This window comes from Petaurus breviceps, unplaced genomic scaffold, assembly GCF_028583685.1.
Source record: "Petaurus breviceps papuanus isolate PSGF00001 unplaced genomic scaffold, PetGlider_PUasm1.0 387, whole genome shotgun sequence".
Taxonomy (NCBI): domain Eukaryota; kingdom Metazoa; phylum Chordata; class Mammalia; order Diprotodontia; family Petauridae; genus Petaurus; species Petaurus breviceps.
Window position 1 is genome coordinate 1,805,828 of NW_027186308.1, and position 21,383 is coordinate 1,827,210.

General features: G+C 46.5%; 1 protein-coding gene across 1 annotated transcript in view; it reads left to right on the plus strand.

Moving 5' to 3' along the window:
* PCBP3 (poly(rC) binding protein 3) overlaps positions 1-21,383 on the plus strand; it is a 368,694-nt gene that overhangs the window by 264,306 nt on the left and 83,005 nt on the right. The window contains exons 3-4 of the mRNA XM_069100309.1: positions 4,336-4,457; positions 17,272-17,347. The gene's annotated coding sequence lies outside the window, so the exon portion shown is untranslated. The remainder of the gene's footprint in view (positions 1-4,335; positions 4,458-17,271; positions 17,348-21,383) is intronic.

Here is a 21,383-nt window from a genome sequence, read left to right on the forward strand (position 1 = left end):
GGAAGAAAGAGGGGAGAAGGGAAAAGAGGAGACAGAGAGAAAGTGGGGAGAAAGGAGATGTGGGGGCTAGAAGGAGAGAGACAGGGAGAGAAGAGTGAGGGTGGAGAGTAGAGAGAGGAAGAGGAGAGAGAGAGAGGAAGGAGATAGAAAGGAGAGGAAGACAGAGAGACAGACAGATAGGAAGACACAGAGAGACAGACAGACAAACAGAGAGAGACGGAGAGAGGGAGGGTGGGAGGGAGAGAGAGAGAGGGAGCTTCAGGCAATTGAAGTCCTGTCACTACCTACCATATGTCTGTGCCTCAGGTATGATCTCTCAGACAGCCCATTGGTCATATGGCTCCAGAATCTGCCTCTTGATCTGCACAGTCGAACTTTGCCCCATGCTGCTTTTTAGTTTCTTGATTTCCTCCCATGACTTTGTAATCCCTGTACTCTCCTCACCCCTCCACAAATGCTTTAAATGAAGAGATGAGAAGTTTGCATTTTATCTAAGAGGCAATAGACAGCCACTGAAGGTCTTTGAGAGGAGGAGTGGCCAAGAGTGGGCTCTGGGGAGGTGATTTTGGCAGTGGTGAGAGGATAAGCCAGCAAGGGGACAGACTGGGCATTGATAGCAAGAGTGCAGGTGAGAGGGGATGAGGACCTCTGCTCTGGGTGTAGTAGGGATTAATGAAGCATTTGTTGTCTGAGGACCAGCCTGGCTGCATTTGGAGGAGCTCAGCAGCAAGGCAGCATTCATCTCGAAGCTCATTTGCTACATTTTAGAGACACAGATCTGCATCCCTGGATGGAGCCCTCACACACTGAGGCAGTTGTTTGGTCTGGTAGAGTATCCCCAGCTTCCACTTTCCCCAGCTGCCAATCAAATCTCCCTCTGCCATTCACATCCCCACAACAGGTCATCATGGCGGACCCTCCTTTTTTGTCTGCTCTATAGTTTTTGTATTGTAGTTCTAGATATCAACACTTACCCAGTTTTCCATCATTCACCTTCCCTTGTAACAAAGAAAAAAAATGTTGAGCCAACTCAATTGAAAATTCATTGGCATCTAAGAGTGTATGCCACATTCTTCATCTGTAGCCTCCCACCTCTTCTATGGAAAACAAAAAGGTCAGTGCATTCCGCCTTTCCTCATCTCCTCCTGAGTACAAGATTGGCCATTGTTATTACATGGTGTTTCTTTGAATGATGTTTTCCTTCTTATTAATGAAGTCATTGTTCATACTGTTTTCTTGGTTCTTCCTATTTCCTTCCTCATCAGTTCATACAAGTCCTCACATGCTTATCTGAATTCCTCACGTTCATCATCATTTCTGCACAATGATATCCCATTACTCTCATGCACCACAGTGTGCTCAGCTCTGCCCTGAGCGATGGCCGTCTACTATGTTTCTGGCTCTTTGCTACTACAAAAGGTGTTGCAGTGAATATTTTATGAGCTTTTTCTGTCTGTGATAAATGCCCAGTAATGGAAGCTCTGCATCAGGGGGTCCACTTTTATCATGGAAATTCAAATTGTTCCCAGAAGGTCTGGAAGATCCTTCCTTGTTAAGACATAAAAAATGAGGGTGAAGATGGAGGGGAGAGAGGCATGCCCAGCGGAGGGACCAAGGTCACATGCCAGTCAGGGTGCATTTCCCCATCAGGTTTTGTCCCCCACCCACCCTCTGAAATAGACATTAGTCACTTCTTTTAAATTCTTATAAGGAATGAATTGGACAGGAGGTCACTGAGCAGCAAGTCCCAAGTCTTGAATTGACTTAACATCAGGGAAAGACCCCTAGATTTTGAGACTGGGGGCTTGGATACAAATCTCAGTTCCACAACCAATGGTCTGCATCACTTTGGCCCAATCCTTTCAATCCCTGGGAAAGCTTCCTCCTCTTCTGTAAAAAGAGAGGTTTAGACTGGACAGTCTCTAAGGTCCCTCCCTTCACAAAGTAAAATAAACCCCTTGGGTATTGTGAATTCTTCACACGTGTCCAACTTGCAGTAAACATGATCATGCAGTCCTTTGGGGGGCTAGCTGGGGAAAAGATTCACTGCCCAAACATTTGATATGACTGCCTCAGGCTTGAGAAGGGCCCCTTTCAGTCAGAAGAAAAAGATGGCACATTCTGTTAGTCTGCATGGCTATAGTCATTCACGGGTTTGTGCTGTCCACCTCCATTCTCCTCCTCATCCCTTTGGACCCCTCTCCTCTCTCTCTGTCTGTCAGTCAATAATGGATCTCTCTGAGAGGTAATGGAATAATTCTGGTGCCATTTTCCTGCTTCTTCACACCCCTTGATTCTCATGATACAAAATGTGTGCTCAGGGACTCCTGAGATCATAGATTCAGAACCAGAGAGGACATCAGAGCAGGGTGACTGGGGCTTTATCCAAGACTGCTGACATCTGGTGGAGGCACCCTTTCTCCCCCACTTTGTCCCTCATTTTGTGACTACTTTCATTCCCATTCCCAAGGCATTGATGGCCCTTTTCGGGGGGGGTATCTTCTCAGACCACCTCTTCTCTGGGTATGACCTCACCCACATTGAAGCGACCTTCTCTGCTGCCACAGCCTCCTCCTCCTTGCCATACTGGACTGTTTTGACCCCAAGTGAAAATATACTTTGCTATGGCCTTACTTGTCCCCTGTTGAACCCTTATGTTAACTTGGCAGCTGGCTAGACTAAAGAAAGCAGTATCATATATCAGAATGGAGAGGCAGTGGGGAGCATATAGCTACTGTCTATTTCAGAGAGTGGGCAAGGTAGAATACCTGAGGGAGAATTTCACCTTGACTGACCTCGGACCTCAGTCCCTTTGCTGGTCACACCTCACTTCTCTCCACCTCTGGTCTTCTTGCTGAATTGTTTCAGAACTCTGATTTCCTTCTTGTTTGACCAAAGCATTCTTGTGACTTACATCTGGGGACCAACACTGGATGTCAGTCAAGGCAATGTTCTCCATCCTCCTGAAATGTTCCTCTGAGCTCCATCCACCCTCCTGGAATGTACAGTTAGTCATGTGTCCTTTTCTTCCTCTCTCAAGGAATCAATTTGGACAAGAGTCACAGAGCAGTGAGTCCCAAACCTGGCTAGAGAACGTAAATGAAGTTGACATGAGGGAAAGAGTTAGCCTACAGCCACACGAACAGGTGCCATAGCCAAGATCTCCACTGAGCTGAGGAAAATGTGAATATTTTGAAGTTTTTGGAACTAGTTTGAGAAGACAAAAGAAAAACAGGGATGGTAGAGTTGGAAGAAAAAGGAAGTATGGACCAAGTGAGGTACTGTGGGAGCATCCCAGTAAGCAGCTGCTTATGAGTGGACTCTAATTATGGTGTTTAGCAGGGGCAACATTTCCTGTGGAAAGCTGATTCCTCATAATCCTTCAGGGTAATAATGTGCAGCCTACCCTCGGCCCTTTGCAGTAACCCCAAGCTCCTAGAACTGTTCCTCCTCATCTTTTCATTCTATGGACCCCTTTGGGCAGGCAGATGAAGCCTGTGAATCCATTCTCATAATCATGCTTTTTGATCATTGAAACAATTGCTGAAATGAAGGGGGATCACAGAAGGTACAGCACAGTGCCTGGAACAGAGTAACCCCTTGATCAATGCTTGTTAACTGACTTCAAACTAGGGGGCCCAGGGACAAGGTTGCCAGGAATATGGCAGGAAGTCTGTGAAATCTTCATCAATGACCCCCCTTCATGGTCTCCTTATGTAGCAGGGGGATAACCCAGACAGTTAGTTGAAGGCTGAGGCCAGTTGTGCATGAAGGCACCTCCTACCCAGCTGACCTCTAGCCCAGTAAAAGCCCAGCAATGGATGGTGTGGCTGCTGTCTCAGAATCAGACTAGCAAGGTTCAGAGATAAGCACCACCAAGGTGCCTCCAGGATGATATATTTTGAGGCTATAGCAGCTCTCAAAGACCGTCTGTCAAGTTGGAACTGGGTTGAGATCATAGTCAGGGGATGGATGATCACCCTGAAGTGGTTGAAGAACCTCGATGAAAATTAGGTCATGAAGCAGGTAACAAAATTAAGGAGCTCATGACCCAGCCAGGGAGAACAAGGGGTACCGTTGGACATAGCCAGACTGCAAAGGATTGGGATTAAGGCAATATCAGTCCATAGGACATCCCAAAGGGGAGCTGAAGTTACTTAGCAAGTTAGCCTTGACCTTGAATGGTGAGCTATCCTACCATCCCATAGAACAGCTGTGGGTACCACATGCACCATGTGGAACCCCAAGTCAGTGAAGCACACATGCTATAGAAGGTCTATATGGTCATGGCAAAAAGAATCATGCTCATTTGTCAGGAATATCTTTGTGTTTCAGCTCAGTGCGGATCTGTAGCCTCAGCTGAGACCTCTTCATTGGGATGTCCTAAGATGAGATCATTTGGAGACGTCTGCTGACTCAGGCTCTGTTTGAACTTCAGACCCAGCTTATGGGGCAAGGTGAGTCACTCCTTTATGAACCTACAAGGCATGGGGGCCTTTCCTTAGGCAATCATTTATGTCTTACAATGATGAAACTCAATGACTTAAAATACTCAAGGGAATAAGGTCATACTATTAAAGCATTCATCATGTCTTAAGCTGCAGTCAGTCCACGATGTGGCCCAGTGGTATGCATTCTTTGATTCATTTGTGGGCATTATAAGGCGGGCAGGACTTGCTTATAGTCATGGATCTTCAGAAGGACAACTTATAATGAACTCTTAGAAGAACACCTGACACCATGAAGAATTTATCCTTATGATACCTGTCTCGAGTCATGTGGTAATGTGCATTTAGTGAGAATTTCCACCTGCCATTGATTATTTCCTGTATCCATCCATCCATCCATCCATCTGTCCCTCTATCCACTCACCCAGCCATCCACAGATCCATCCATTGAGCCAATATTTGCTGCTACTTTTGTGAATTCTGGGAAGGCACAGTGAAGCCTGGGGTTCAGCCCTCCAGTTCATAGTCTCCTAGGTGAGATGGATTCAGCACCGGGCATGTCTCGGTTCACTCCCCTACTCAATAAACTCCGGTGGCTTTCGATTTCATGCAGGGTTGGATGCTAGAGGCTCCATCTGCTTGTTGAAGGCCACGCAACAAGGAGGCCCCTGAGGCCTTTGCCAGCATGGTTCTACTTCCTCACGATGCTGCCTTTCTTGCTGTTTCCCTCACACTCTTCAAGTCTCTATCCCTTTGCACTGGCTCTCCCTCCCCACCCCCGCCTCAGAAAGCCTCCATTCCTCTCAAGACTCAGCTCAAGCACCTCCTTCTACTGGAAGGTTTTCTCTGATGCCTCTCTCCCACCCTCAGGCTCTGGTCCCCTCCTCCCATTACCCTGCATTTGTTTTACACATACATATATACCTATACATACACACGTGTGTACATAGACATACATATATACGCATACATACGTATGTAGGCATGCCACCTCCCCTGCCAGAAAGGAAGCTCTTTGAAGGTAGGAACTGTTTCATTTCTTTGTATCACTGAGATGGATGAAGCCCAGCACATAGTAGGCATTTCATATATACTTGTCAATGAAAGGACAGTGAGGGAATGCCATGGAATGAGAGATGCCATAGAAATTTCAGGAAAGGTGGAATGATGTTTGTATGGGGATTCAGGAAAGGCTTGTGACAACAGATTCCTGGCTTGGTAGTGCTACTTTGCAGCTGGTTTTGCAGAGTTTTAGAAGGAAGGAGGCTGGACTGGCCTTCCCAAGCCCTGCCAGAAAGCAATGAGCAGGGGCAGCAGCTGGGGCCACATGGACGTCTCTCCAAAGATGCCCCCAGAAGCGAGGCCTGCCTCTGGGCCAGCTCCCCTTCTTTTCCCTTTTATCGAGTTTGAAATCTGTCCTTGGGGTAATAGGTCTTAAGAAGGAGCCTCATGCGGTGCAGCTGTGCTGGGTTTTGAATCTCTTGCTATTAGAAAAGCAGAGGAGTTTTATGTGTCCAACCCACTCTCTCTGTCTCTCTCTGTCTGTCTCTGTCTCTCTCTCTCTGCCCTCTCTTTTCCCCAACCTGCCTCTCTCTGTGTCTCTGTCTCTGTCTCTCTTTCACACACACACATACACACTCACACACTCATTTTGTTAGCCCTAGTAAAAGTCATTTTAGCTTGATGCCCTCCTCTTATATGAACCCAGTAAATGGCTGACTGGATTTCATTTCCATTAGAAGGAAAAGAAGGGGCGTGAGGGGGAGGAGGGGGGAGGACTGCATTTCTCTCTCCCTGGCACAGCTTTGTCAATGTAGAGAAGAGACTCCAGGGTGCCAGCCACCGCCCACCTCTGTCTCTTATTTCCCTAGTAATCATCTTCTCTCAGTTGCTAAGTGCAGACATGAGCTCAGAGCCAGGTCTCCTGTCAGCATCTGGTGAGGTGCCCACCTAAAACATCATGACCTGTTAGAGGGTAGAGCTGAGGCCCATTACCAGGCATTGTGAAGATCTGCTCATTACTGCTATCAGACCAAACCAAAGGCTGCCCTTCACCGAGGACTTGATGGGCTCATCTTGGATGCAGGACAGTCACTGAATAACCTCAGGATGGAAGATGCCTCCAGAGCTTTGTTCCCACCTATACCAGAACAAGGACGCACTTTTCAACATCCCTGACAAGTCAGCATCCGGCTTTTGCTTCAGGGTCTCACTGAGGCAGGATGTCTGGTCCCCCACTCCCTCTTTTCTTGGATACAAAGACAAGGGAATTGTAGGACACTTATGAGCTCTAAATCAACTAAAACCATTTATTAAGCACCTGAGATCCACTTGGAAACACCATAGGTCTCCTCCAATGCCTGTCATGAGGAACATCTTACCAAAGAGAAGAAAGTAAGCAAGCATGACTAGCAGGCATTGTCCTCTGCCAACCTTGTCACCACAGGGCTCCTCTTGGATTTATGCACTAGGGGGATGGGATCTATCCAGGTGTCCAATAGCTAGCAGCACCCTTGTGATAGGCCCAACAGTTCGAGAGTCGGCCCTGGGGACAATCTGAGCCATGTCTGGGAAAAGAGGGGGATGCACTCGTCTGTGATGTGGGCATAATAACTACCATTATTTGGCTCTCTGCTTAGGACACATTGGCTCCATTATCTCATCTGTAGCATCATAGAATACTAGGAAAGGGCTTCAGAGACCAGCTCATCCTCCTCCCTCATTTTACAGATGAGGAAACAAAGGCTTAACTCAGAAGAGAAGGGGCTTGGCCTAAGGCAGCCTCACAGCCCCCCTTTTCACAGGTGATGGAATGGAAGCTCACAGAATCTAAAGGTCTTGCCCAGGGTCTGCCCTTAGAATACGGGGCTCTGGGTCAGACCTTATGATTCGGTGAGACCAGCATTCTTTTCCCTGATCCACATTGCCTCTCAGAGTTTTTAGCCAGTCCTTGTCACAAACAGTACATCTTGGATGACCCTGGTCCAAACCCTAAAGGTGAAGCTATCGTCTGTAGAGAGATCACTGAAGCTGTTCCTCCTCCAGAGGGTGTGAAAAATGAGGATTCCCTGCCAGAGTGGGGTCTATACCAGACTCTTGATGATGAGATAACCTTCAAATAAAGAGGAAAGTGGTGTGCCCAAGGTGCTCCTGAGGCCTTTCGGGGCAGGAGTCCCCCAACCACATCTCATGCTCAGTGAGCCCCACCCAAGACCGAGATCATGGGCACCTCCCAAATTCCCCTCCCTCACCCAGCTTCCACCTTTCTCTCCCTGACCTCTGTTCTCTGGCTTGCCCAGGCTCAGAACTTCCCACTGATGCATCAGCCCAGGCCAAGACCTTTCTGGCCTTCCTTAATGACCTTTCTCATCTGTATTCCCTTATGATGACCTAACACACACTTATAGGGTACTTTAATACTTGCAAAATATTTACATGAATTAAGTCACAACAAAAAAAGCATTTCAGCGTAGCTTATATGCACTGTGCCAAGTGTTGGAAGTAGAAAGAGCTTAAAGAGACAGGCCTTGCCTTCAAGGAACCTGCATTCTAATTGGGAAGGAAGCGTTCAGAAGAAGTGACCGAGAGAAGGGAGTGGTTGGGTGGCTGGTTTTTCTGCAGAAGCAGATGGGGAGAGGTGGGGTCTGCAGATCGGGAGTTGGCCTCCTCGCTGAGTGGCTGGAATCCCAAGCGTGGACTGGGGTCTCCAGCAGACTGGCTTGCACACATGTACTCAGCCCCAGCGAGCTGCAGGAAGGAGCCAGAGCCTTCACTGGTTACTCTCTGGTTACTACTCACACGTCACTACTACACCCACCGTGGGGACGATTCAGGGAGACTCTGGTAGGAGGGTCCGGGTCTTCAGCAGAGATGGCAGAAGAGGGCGTCCGAAGCAGGCAGAGGGAGTTTGAGCTAGGTATTCCCCCAGACTGGACCGCTAAGTGAGAGGGGGGAGGAGTCACAGTGGAGAGGGCCGCGGACGTGGGTCGGGAAGAATCGACGCCAGCTTTGTGACCCTGGGCAAGTCATTCCGTCTCTGCTTGCCTCCGTTTCCTCTTCTGTAAAATCAGGGCTTGAAGCTGAAGGCCCCCAAGGTCCCTTGTGGCTGTGACTCTAACGCTACATGCCCTCTAAGCGCCCCGCTGCAGTATCATGGCTGCCGCTGCTGTGATCGTTCGTCCTAATTATCGGTGTTGCCAGTTTACAGATGAAGACACGAAGGGTTAGCTCACGTATGTCAGAGGTGAGCACCAAGTCCAGGCTTGCCGCTTCCGACACCGCCGCTCTCTTCTCCCTGCGCCCTGCTTAGAGCGTCACCCTCTTGAGGGCAGGAATTTGGTTTTGCTTTGGCTCCACGTCCTCAGAACTTTGTTTGATGAGCAGCATGTGGTGCTGTCCACAGAGTGTTTGCTATCGGCTTGCTTCGCACGGGGACGCCCTCACTTTCCTTCACTTAGTTGGGATGGCCTGTGAGTGCAGAGAGAAATAACCGACCTGGAGTCCCAGGGCAGCTGCCCGTCCGGCCTCTGCCTCCTTCTGCCCTGGAGAATCCCCTTCCCGCGCGCTGAGCCAGCCATCAGTTCGGATTCCTCTATGAGAATGGCCTTTGGTGACACCGGGAGTTGGCGCCATTCTCATTATGCTAAGTGCACAATTCTAGGGGGGGAGGGCATGTGGAGGGAGATGAGCTGGGCTGTCTGGGAAAGTGTTCCCTGGCCTAGTATTCTCCGCTTGATGGGAATGTGAAGGTGAACCAATAAAGCTAATTGCATTGATCTGGGAAGTCGGTGTTACGTCAGCAGGGTTTGGCCCTGAGGAAAGGAACATCTGCCCTTCCCATGGTGGGACCATCCTCCCTCCCCTCCTTTTCTCACCATGAGTCTCTGGATCCTCTTCACGCCCTTCTGAAGCAATTAGTCAAAGAGCCAGCTCGGTCCAGCGCTGCTTGCTCTGTGAGCTCTGTTAACCTTGCTCGAGGCTACAGAGGAAAGGACGCAGAGGGCTGGGCAAAGAGGAGCAGCCTCTGGTTTGCCCATTTCCCAGGGTCCCATCCCCTCCCACAATGACTGATCTGGTCTCAGTTCGGTGGAAGCTTGCCATTGATTCAACTGCCCTTAATTGACCCCATAGGATGATTTCTGTGCTGTAGAAACTACCCACATCAAAGGTACTGGCCCGATCCGTATCTAACCCTACTCCCACTGGACGTCTGGATCCCCTGGCTCTCAGTCTCTCATCAGGGAATCATGGCCACCAGGTCATCCTGTCTATACACCCATAAACACATGCAGTCACTCACCCCCGGGGTCACCCTTAAACAAACGGGGGTGATAGTCATGTGAATTATGAAAGACTGACTCCTAAATCATGCTCACTTAATTAAACTTGGTTAAACTGGGTAGACTCATTTGGCTTTCCCAGAATTCATTTGCCTCCCTACAAGTAAATGTTCCCAGGACATGAGCACAGTCTTTCTTGCCCGGTCCTTGGATACCTCCTGCAATGTGATTTATATGATTAATTTGCCAGCAGACTCATTCTCTGCAGACAGCACGAAAGAGAAATTCTGTCCCTGATGAAGTGATTATGAAAACCAGATTAGCAGAGTCTGAATAAATGAAGTTACTTTAATGGCTATGATGACGTAAGCAGGATTCCTTGTGGCAAGATGTCACTCTGGACCATGATAGAATCTCTTCGCCATGTTTTCTGGGATTGGAAACTAGCCCTCATCCCCAGTCATCCTTCTCTTTGCCTTTGGTGGGATGTTCTGGGTGTGCTAATTCCAACGGGGCATTCCACACAAATGATGGTGGGTGGTGTGTATAATAGAAAGGCCACCAGTCCAGAGGTTGGGGCTCTTGAGTCCCTCATCCTCTTCCTGCTCCAGATCTATGAACCCAAGGAGGGAAGCCCTGAAATGCGAAGGAGCTCGGCTCTGTTTATCTGCCTTTATGGAGTTTCTTGGAGAAGCTGTGTTCTCCTTGGAGGGTTTGAAAAGAATAGAGGGATCCAAGCCTGGAAAGGAGTTTGGGTCCTAAAATTTTAACCCATCCACACCTAACCTAAACATTAGAAGAGCCTCCTAATGCATCTTCCTGTCTCCAAGCTATCTCTCCAACCCAGCCTCCACAAAACTGTGCTAGCTCATTGGTGGCCACTTTTGACCACATCCCCTCACCATTTCCTTACCTCCCTGCCCACAGGACTGTCCTGGGCCACCACTCCCCACTTGATACTGTTTCCCCCGATTATCACATAAGCTCCTTGAGGTCAGGGACTCTCTCTTTTCTTCTTTATAGAGCCTGTGCTCAGCACAACGTCTGGCGGGCAGTAAGTACTTAATAAATGATTTTCATTCATCCATTAATTTATTCATTTGTTCATTCACTCGGGTCTCTTCCCTGCCCAAAAATATTCAGTAGCTGCTTGTAGCTTTGCCTCTAGGATAAAAAAGCTGACTTTGAAAGCCCCCCTCCCAGTTTGCTTGGCATCATCTTGCCGGGATTTTTTATCTGTACTGCTCTCCATCAGGTGGTCCACAAGCCAACTCCTCCTCGAACTGGACCTAACTGCTTCCTGTGTGTTTCTGCACAACCCTTGAACTTGAATTCTCTCTTTCAGACAGAGAAATGAAGCATTTATTAAGTGCTTACAATGTGTCAGGAGCTGGGCTAGGCACTGGGGATACAGTCCCTTCCCTCAAGGAGTTTATATTCTATTGGGGAAGATAGCTGGATTTCTGGGGGAGGTGAATGGAGTGGGACCCCCATGGGCGGTAATGCTGCTCCTGAGAAGGTGAAGACTCAGCACAGAGGCCCTTCCTTAGTACAGAATCCACCCAGTTCATCAGGGCAGGGCATCAGCATTATTGGCATTTTCTCCCTCCTACATTTTGCCTGGGCAATTGCCAAGCCTGTCTGTGCATTATCTCCATCAATAAAATGTAAACTCTTTGAGGACAGTCAATATTCTCTTTATTCCTTGGTAGACTAATGCATGCCACAGAGCCTGGCACCACAGTAGGTGCTTAATAAAGGCTTGTGGAACTGACTTAAATTACATAATGGTGATGAAGGATGTTAAAGGCATAGGAGATTGGTTGAATATGTGCACCAGGATATGCCCAGGAAGGTGGGCTTTGGGATTAAAGCCCAGCTAGCCATTTGTCTGGGGATTTATTCGTCTCTTTTAGGAATATGGTTAAGTGTACTAAGAATTAGTGGTTATTTGAGGGCTCTCATTAGCTGAGGCAGAGAGGAAAAACTTAAGGCCAAGGGGAACATAGAGATCATTGATGTGTTTGCTTGATAAGTGAGAAAACAGGCAGAGATAGGGGACACAATCAGATAAGTGTCACATGGACAGGCATGGCAGAGCTGGGATTCAAGCCCATGTGGGGGGGGGGGTGGAGTATCACTAGCTATTAGATCCTTAAGAATTTTATTTTAAAAGGCAGATTTTCTTGTTAGAGAATATAAATGTATGCTCCATGTGTGTTGTAGGTTCCACAGTGAAATGACTAGAGGGGATGCTGAGAACCCTGGTTCCTGGGTTCTCCTCCCAACCAGTGCACTAGAAATGGCTGGCTGGCTTTCTCTGGGAGCGTGAAGACCTGAGATGAGGGAACAGCACTGGAAAGCAGGCCCCCTAAATTCTCCTTCTGTCTGAGTCCCGTCTGTTTCCAGCCTTTCCACTGACTCGTCCAAATGTATTTTTATTTTACCAAACAGTAGCTGAGTGCCGTTAATCCCTCAAGTGCTTGGCCTGATTCTTTAATCCTGCTTTCATTTTTGCTACAAAAACCCTTTCAGCCCTGGGCGTGTGCAAAAGTTTACTTAGAAGATTATTTAAGAATGAAATTAAACTGGTGTTCTCTGCCTATGTGGATTATACTCATTCTGAGTTGGAGATCTCAGGACAAAATGGGCCTTATCCAGGGCAGGGTCTTTATCCCAGGGCCAGACAAAGAGCAGAGTTGGGTTCCAGGCTAGGGTGGCATGAATTTGAATCCAGTGAGGAGGGCTTGTGGAGAAGGAAAGAGTCCCTTAATATGAAAAGCTAATGGTGGGCAACTCCCTAGAGAGCTCCGCTCTCTGAAGCCTGAGTGGGCCTAGGACACAGAAGACCAGTAAGTCTAGCAATAGAGTGTGTAGAATGTGAATAATGGCCCTGGCCTCCCCAGAATCATGAAACCTGAGCCCTGGGAGAGGCCTCTGAGAAGACCTACCTGTCCTCCCACAAGAATACCCTTTAGACCATCTCTGGCAAGAGATTAATTAACCTTTGGTGAAAGACCCCCAAAGATGGGCAGCTCACTACTTCTGACAATTCTCCAGCCTGTTGAGTTCTATACCCCTTTATTGCATAAGTTAGGAGACAGATTCCCCTGAGGTTAAGGGACTCTCCCACCCTGTAATGTAATGCCAAGGAAAGGCAACTTCCCAAGGTTCAGAATACCAGCATAGGCGCTCTCCATTTTATTCAGTGACAAAGTAAGAACAGAGAAGATTAAAACATGACATCATTCCAAATACAGCATTTACTAAATGTGATTAAATAATCTCCAAGGACTACCCCACCCCAGGACCTTCCAATCATTCAATCAATTACAAAGTCCCGGTTCTAAATACCTCTCCACCCCTAGGCTATACCTTAATTTAGTCCACCACAAAGTCCCTCTTCTCAAATGGAGATTAGTTTCCAAACATAAGGTCAAAAGTTCCCCACCCCTGGATCACAATTGAATCTACTCCAGAGTTACATCAAGTTTAAACACAACACTTAATACCCAAATGGAGGTCTTTTCTTCATCTTGACAAGAGGCAAGTTCTCAGCAATCTTAGTTCCTGGGGAGACAAAGCTTAGCAAGGCCACAAGATACATTGCCAGTCCCTTCATTAATTCATCCTCTGTCTGTAGAACAGTCCTAGAACCCCTGAAAACATTAGCAAAGCCCTCTCCCAGGATTTCTGTAAACATACAACAAGAAAATCCTTCTTCAGGGCTTCTGAACCAACAGAAAGGTTCCCAGACCCCTGCAACAACAGCACTGTCCTTCACCAGTGGACAGTATTCACTCTGTCTGCAGGACAGTCTCCAGACCCCTGCAACAACAGCACTGTCCTTCACCAGTGGACAGTATTCACTCTCTGTCTGCAGGACAGTCTCAGGGCTTCTTAACCAAAAGCCAGGTTCCAGGACTTCTTCAACAACAGGACTGTCTTTCACCAGTGGACAAATCTGGCAAAACAACATCAAAACAGACAAAGTACCAGCAAAACAGCCATGTCTCCTCAGTCCTTGGCAGCTCAGGGGCAGGTCTCAAAAGTCCAGGGCAATTCAAAGCAGCCACCAGCAATTCTCTTAGTCTCTCTCTCTCTCTCTCCACGAGGTGCTGCTTCCAAAAAAAAAAAAAAGTTCTTCTGCCTCTCTCTTGTCTCTCCAAATCTACGTCACCAGCTCCTCCCAGTTCAGGACTTTCTTTTCACATCAACAAGTCCATCCCACAGGTGGGATTAACAAACTCTGGGTTTTAACACAATCAATTTGAAAACCAAGCCAATACAGGGGAATCTTTAATTGCCATTACTATCACACACCCAGTGCCAACATTCTTGTCAGTAGACCATGTCCACAGTCTAGGCAGGTAGAAGGTGGCTGATAAATGCCTGTTGAATTGTATTGACCACAATGGCCCTTTGGCATAGGTTGGGGTGCCAGTATATCCTGAAGCTGACCACAGTGAAGAAGGGAGTGGCCTTGAAGGATGGCCTTACACCATGAGGACACCAATAATGGGGATCTGGCCATTCCAACTGATGGGATTGAGGATGTGTATCCAGGGCTGGCCATAACATGGCTCCGGCCAATCTTCCTTCTCCTAGGTCTTGCCATGCAAGTCATCTAAGGTCATCTGAGAACACGACCCTTCTCACAAGTGTTAGGAGAGCACTTCCCAGGTGGAGGCTGCCATGAACTTCTTTGGGGCTCAGAGGAGGCTGCCATATATGGTTCCTGACTTAGTCATGGCAGCTGATGTTTGTTTACACTCTATCTCTTCTGTGGCTCCTGGCAAACCTAGGAGGGGGTGAGATGGCCTGGGTGGTTGCAGAGAAACAAATTTCAACTTGATGTTCCCTATCCCAAAGTGGAAGGGCTTGCCTGAGAGGTAGTGAGCTCCCTGTCACTGGGATCTTCAAGCAGAGTCTGGGCAACGACTTGTAAGAGATGACAGAAGATATTCTTGTTCAGATATGGGTTAAACCAGGTCCCCTTTGAAGGTCTTGCCAGATCTCAGATTCTGTGATACATCCCAGATATTTTAGACCATGGCAATGGAGTGGTGTAGACTTCACCACCATCTCCATCCATTGGAAGGGAGAGGAAGCTGGTGGCTCTTGCCAGCTAAGATAATACCCATCCTACTCTTGCCAAGAATCATTGCTCACAAAAGTTCATGTAGAAATGTCAGGGCAGGCAGTTTACACTTGGAGGTGATGATGCCATGAGTCCATGGGAGTACTTACACATATTCATACACACACACACATTTTGTCAGCTGAAGGGTCTAGCTTGGCCATATTGACTATATTGGACTCATTGGATTAAGTTGGCCGGTTTGACTTCCTTAATCAATTAACTCCATCTAATTCAGTGTCATCCAGAACCTGGTTAGAATGATATTTTCTTCAAGGACTTGACAAACTTTTCCAGGCTGTGAAGCCCAAGTCTCCAGCAACATCCCCTCTGGGAAGAAGAATGGCAGAGTTGGTTGTGGGTTTTCTTGGGTTTACCCATAGGTCCCAGGGTGATGGAGGCCTGGCTTCTACTTGTCCATTCATATATTGGTTACAAGATGAGAACAATGGCTTGGCTAGCCACTCCAGTTCTTTCTGCAAATGTCAATCTGTAAACTCACAGAACTGGATAGTCAGGAGGGAGGGAGGTGACCTCCTCATGATCCAGCTGACCAGGGCACAGTGATGTTCTCAGTGGCTGTGCAGAAAAGAGCTCTCAGCAGAGTTCAGGGGCATCAAGGCCCCTTGTCTCAACTCTTAGGTTGTGCCCTCCCTCCTTTTAGTCTTACTTCCCAAACCTTCCTCATGGCCTCCAAGAGGTCCCTGAAAGCTATCAGAGGACCATCCTCAATCCAATGCCCCTGGAAGCTCACACTGTCACACACAGGCAGATAACACTGGTTGGTGCCCTCCATCCCTTGTAGAACCCATCTGTAGCCAGTGTCTAGCTTCTGGATCATTCCTAGAAGGTAGAGGTTGCCACTTTGGACCATGCCCTTACCTGCCTACATCACCAAACTGAGCCTAGCTACAAATAAAGGCATCCACCTCCACTCCAGTGGTCAGTTGAGTATTTGAAGAGAGCAAGCTTGGCTAGTCTAGGCCTCTGTGGGCATTCTTTCCACAGCCTTCCTAAGGCCATCTGTTGCCTCAGCTTGAAAGGGGCAGGAATCTCTTATCTTCAAACCCAAACTGGGATTGGAGCTTTTGTCACCCTTAGGTGACCAATTGTTCCTCCCCCTCCCTACCCTGGTGAGCTCCACCCTTCCACTGTTCCTTGAAGGGGCAAGATTAGTTTCTTCGCCTCATCAGATTTAGTTATGGCTAAGCCATCTGGCCCCAGAAAGGGCACTGCATGCTTCTTTCCATGGTTCCCTTTAAGCTTGTGAATTTTAATTCCCACCCTTAACAAGACATGGGCTTTGGGGAGGGGAATAGGCCATGTGCCCTTGGTGCCCATCACATTCCTCTTGGGATGCTCTGGGGTAGCAGCTCATCTGGGCCTTGTCCCCTTCACCCAGGATCTTTGGGGAGCTCTAAGATTCTTCATGTGCGTGGTAATGGTTCCTGGGCAGGGACCCCTCTAGACAGCATCCCTGGTCAGCACTTGTGGCTAGTCAAGAATCATGACTTAATTAGTAACACATAAAAACACTGACAGGAGAGCACGGACTCTGGAACTGGAGAGGACCTTAACTTTTCCCAGAGCCTTGAGCAGAGCCACAGTAAGAACTGAACAAATTCTGAATCGAATGAATTGAATTGAATTCGCTACAGCCGCAGAAGAAGGAAGAGACTTGGTCAAGTTCCCCCAATGAGTGAGTTGAAGGAAGGGGACACAGCTCCCCACATCCAGTGCAGGGCATGTGCCACCAGCCCTGGCCAGTATGGCTTGCTCTTCCTCTCCCTGACCTCATGCCACCTTCTCAAGGTTGGGTAGCCCCTATGGTGGGAAAACATGGTCAGGTGTCAAACTAGAAGTTTGCCTGACTCCTGTGAAGTACGCGCTGCCTTTTGGACTTCTTGGAGAGCCCCCTTGCCACCCTGCCCCAATATGTTCCCCAAGGAAAGCTTTCCAGAGGACCTGATGCATGAAGAGGCTTCAGGAGCCAGTTCAAGAAGAAACAGCCCCAACGACCCGGAACTTGGTTCTCACAGAAAAGAAAGCAAAGCAAAATAAAACCCAAAGCCCAGTCTGATCAGTCTTGGAGCCTGGGCTTTGTGCGCACCCTTCCTATCACAAGGGCTTGGCTGGTGCAGCCTCATGTCCTGGAGGCAGATGGATTTGTTCAGTGGACCTTTAAACCAACCCAAAGTCATTGACATGACAGCAGTATCAGTAGTGGGTGCATCCCATGCCCAGGAAACCAAGGGATTTGGGGGAAATATAGGTCACGTGCCACAGTGCCCATCACGTGGGCCTCTTCCTGAGGCCAATGGGAGGGTGAGCGCTCTCGGATTTAGAACCAAATATCACTGTGATTATTTTTCTCCCCTTAGCATTTGTCATCTTCTCTAAACAGGGAAAGAGTGACCATCTGTCCAAAACCCGCATCAAACCAAATCAGTGACCAAACAGCAAAGCTGCTTTGATTTGAGGTAAGGAGATTTTAAAACACTTTCCTAAGGGGGGAGGGACATCACTTCGGAAAATTAAAAAATGCTGTTATAGACTTCTGTTTTCAAAACTGATGAGAGGGAGAGTACCGGGTAGGCAAAGGAAGCTCAGAACTTGAAACAATGTCCATTGTGTGAGGACTTTAAAGCATGGATTTGACCAAAACTAACAATAAAGGGTGTGAATTTCTTCATAAGTGGGGAAAGGGAAATTGGAGTTTTATAAACCTATTCTTTGACAAGTTGCAAATGAGTTTATTTCCTTTAAACATATTAGCAATTTAATAATTCAGTTTTTTGCTTGCTTTGGTGATACAGAATTGTTATTAAGGATCGATTTAAGTGACAAATATTAAATATTGGTTTAGAATTACAAAGTTTTATTTAAAAAAAAGAAGTCTATAGCACAGTAAAGGTGCTTAATAAATATGTATTGATTGAATTGATTGATTGATTGATAGATTTGAAAAGGTGCATAGTGTTCAATTTCATTATCGACTACCTAGAAATTAAAGTCTCAGTTTTTCATAATGGAACTTGACCCAGTGTCCAGAACATTACTTTGCATCCAGCGGGTACTTAAGAAGTGTTTGTTGGTTTGATAGAATTGGATTTGTATTTTGCAAAGCCCTCTCCTGTGCATGCAATCATTTCATGATGTGGAATCTTGGAAGGGAGAAAGAAAAAAGAATCGTTTTCATTATTAAGAAAATATTATTTGAAGAGTTAATGTTGCCTTATGAAATAGAAGACACATTTGATTTTTCTTTATTCACATTTGGGGTAGCTATCTTCCATGGCTTCTCTGTGACTATAATCATGAGCCATCTAAGTTCTTTCAAAGTAATTGCATTTGGTGCCATTTATGTGTATCAAGGAAAATCCATCCTGTTGAGTATCAAAGTGGTTGTTGGACTGAGGCATTTCTAAGGCTGGCATATTTCTGATTGTGGTTTGGGATCAAGAACTAGGGGGAAACTATAAATGCTTGAAAAAAAGTGTCAGCATAACTGCTTTGTTTCCCACCAGCTTAAGATCAACCCAATTTTTATATTGGTTGGTATTGGAAAACATTGGTAGAACTTTCTTCAATCTGGGTTGCTTGTCACTTATTTGGGGCATGTTCCAATCTAGGGCTGTTGATGCTACTTTAGAATAAGAAATTATTTTTTATTTGCATTCTAGCCTGTTGCCTCTTCAGAATTATGCCCAAGGGTGGAAAGAGGTTAATCATTTTACAAATGCAAAGGAATGAAATAAGATTTGCCCACGTTTGAGATTGAAGAAAAACAAACAAAACTCTCCTAGGTTGCAAGAATAATTTTTCTCTTCTTGGAAATGCTATCTGAAATCGAATTAAGTTATATTTGTGGTATTAAGTATTCGTGTTGATTACAAAAAAAAAACCAATGGCCTATTTTATTCCTTTGAATCATTTGTTTGGAGGTTATGCAACATTTCTGTTTTCGGTTAAATAATCCCTCAATTTCCCTTTTCTAAATCATTGCCCTGTGCTGTGAATTCGCTTCATCAAAGAAAGGTGAGGAAGAGGCAAAACTATTTGCTCATTTGGTAGGTTAAAATTGTGCTATGGAGGTATCCTTGTAAATCATATTTATGCTTAGAAAAAGCCAAAGTCCATTCTACATGGATTGAAACAAAATGGCTTTATCATTTCTCTTCTCCAAATCCACATATCCCAGATCACCAATCTACCATCAACATTTGGTGATGAAGGATGTCTTCTGCTACAACAAGGAGACACAACTGCTTTTACCAAGCAAAAAGAGCATTCCCATTATTAGTAAGCAAATCTGGGTTTCCCTTTCCTCCTCATATCTCTCCTTTGCCTATGGTTCCTTTAGAGAAAATGTGACTGGTTCCAGATCTAGAAATGAAAATGGCCCCAATGTCAAGGTTCAGGGAATGGTGATTTATGTTCATCTACTTTTCCAAAAATAAAGAAGGTGTGAAAAGAGTTCTGTGATGTTCCTATTTATTAAGAGAATGACAGTCTATTTCTTTAAAGAGACAGCCAGGTATTAACCACATGATTCGGGGCGTACATTGCCCTCTGTCCTTCAGGGTCTGCTCGGTGATTCTGTCTGGTTTTCTGTTTCTACCCCAATGGATCAGGTTGTCTTTCCCTACTGAAGACAATAAAGCTAGAGAACCAGAGAGTGATGGGGCATGGTGACCGTTCACTCTGTTTTAGGACATGAGAATATGCGAATACCATTTAGTAGTCCGTAGTTATTAAATGCCTGTTAATTTATTCCATTTCTTAAAATTTTGCTTGCTGTCTTGTCTTGATCCTGTTGGGAATACTAAACCAATGGGGCTTTGTCCCTGCGTTAATTATTTTCAAGAATTCTCTTTCCTCTGATTCTGTGGCAATAGGAATGTCCTAGTACAATGGGACAGGATGTCAGTGCCCATCCCATGGCTCTTGCTACTCACTGTGAGCACTAATCATGGAGGAATGTCAAATGAATGTCATTATTGGGAGTGGAAAGAGAGTGTGGAGTCAGCCGAGTTCTTACATGGAAGGACACGGATGTCCCTGGGCAAGTCTCTTCACCTTTGTTCCCTTATCCATAAACTGGGAATGGCAACCCAGGGCATCAGGAAGAAAGCTTTGCCAAAACCTATGCAAACATGAGTTACTATTTAATCGTGATTCAGCTTATTCTTATTTTTATGTTGTTTGGACAGAAACAAACCTCAAAGATGTGGCTCTCCTGCTATTAATGTTTAGTGCTTAATGTTCAGCAAATTATTAAGTGAGTGTTAATTGATTGAAGCCATTGGGATGGGAAGTTATCTTTCCTTGGTAGCCTCCCCAAGCACCTTCAGGACAATGGGGGTCACATGTCCCTTACCCTGTCTTCTCAGGACTTGGCTTTCCTCTGCTATTTTCTGAAAACTTTCATTTCATGTAGTGTGGAGATTATGAACATTTGACTGAAACAGATGTCAGAAATATTCTTCCTAAATATCTGTCATTCAGTATCATGTTTCATGACTATGGACAACAATTTGGTCTACAATGATGCTTCCATTCCAAGATTATTTATTGACTGAATTCTCAAGAATAATAGGGGTGGGGAGAGTGGGACTTGGGAGAGAGATTTGTAGGCTGGGAATTTTTCCTTGATTAGTTTGGGAAGAATATTAAGTCTCTGATGGATAATTCTGGCTTCTCGATCCCTTCCTTCTAGTAGGGGCAAAATGTTTTAGGTTACAGTCCAAATCACTATCGTTGGCTTTACAGTTGATCATGTGAAAGTGCATTTTAATACCGAATCTTGAGGATTCATTCGCACTCTGAATGACTCGTCATTTCCCTAAATAGCAATGCTGATAGCGGCAATAATCAGCATTTCTGTAGCACCTTAAGGTTTGCAAAGTTCTTTATAGATATCTCTCATTTAGTTAAACCCCATCAGGGCCGCCTTGCCTTGTGTGCCGCCCACCCCCAGCCCCAAAGGCCCCTCCCACCTAGACCCAATGACTACATCTGGGCAGCACATGATAGGTTTGATACTGGAGGACATTAGTGGCAGACAGATTGAGGTGGCAGGGTTCTTAAGCCCCCACCCTGCACAGCCCCAGGCTTGGCGGGGATCCCTCAGGATGTCCCAATATCCTTCTCTTGTTTTCCTCATTTGGGCTGGAAAAAGGAGTCCCAGCCTCAGGAGGTACTGCCCCAAAGCCGTGGTTCCAGCCCCTAGTGTATTCAGCAAATGACCTCTCCATGCCAGCCGCTGGCAGAACGCTCCAGGCATCTCCTTCCGAGGAGCTCTGAAAACAGATGCTTGGCTTTGCTCCCCAGGGAAAAGTCGGGCCTGCCGTGAGCTTTAATTGACAAGTGTGTGTACACACATGCATATGCATACACACGTCACATATATTGTATATTATCCATAACCACATACGTGTGTGTGTAAAATGGAGGCAGCTGGAGAGGAGCTGGGGCCAGGCTGGGGCCGGCTCTGATTCTTCCGCCTTTGCGGCA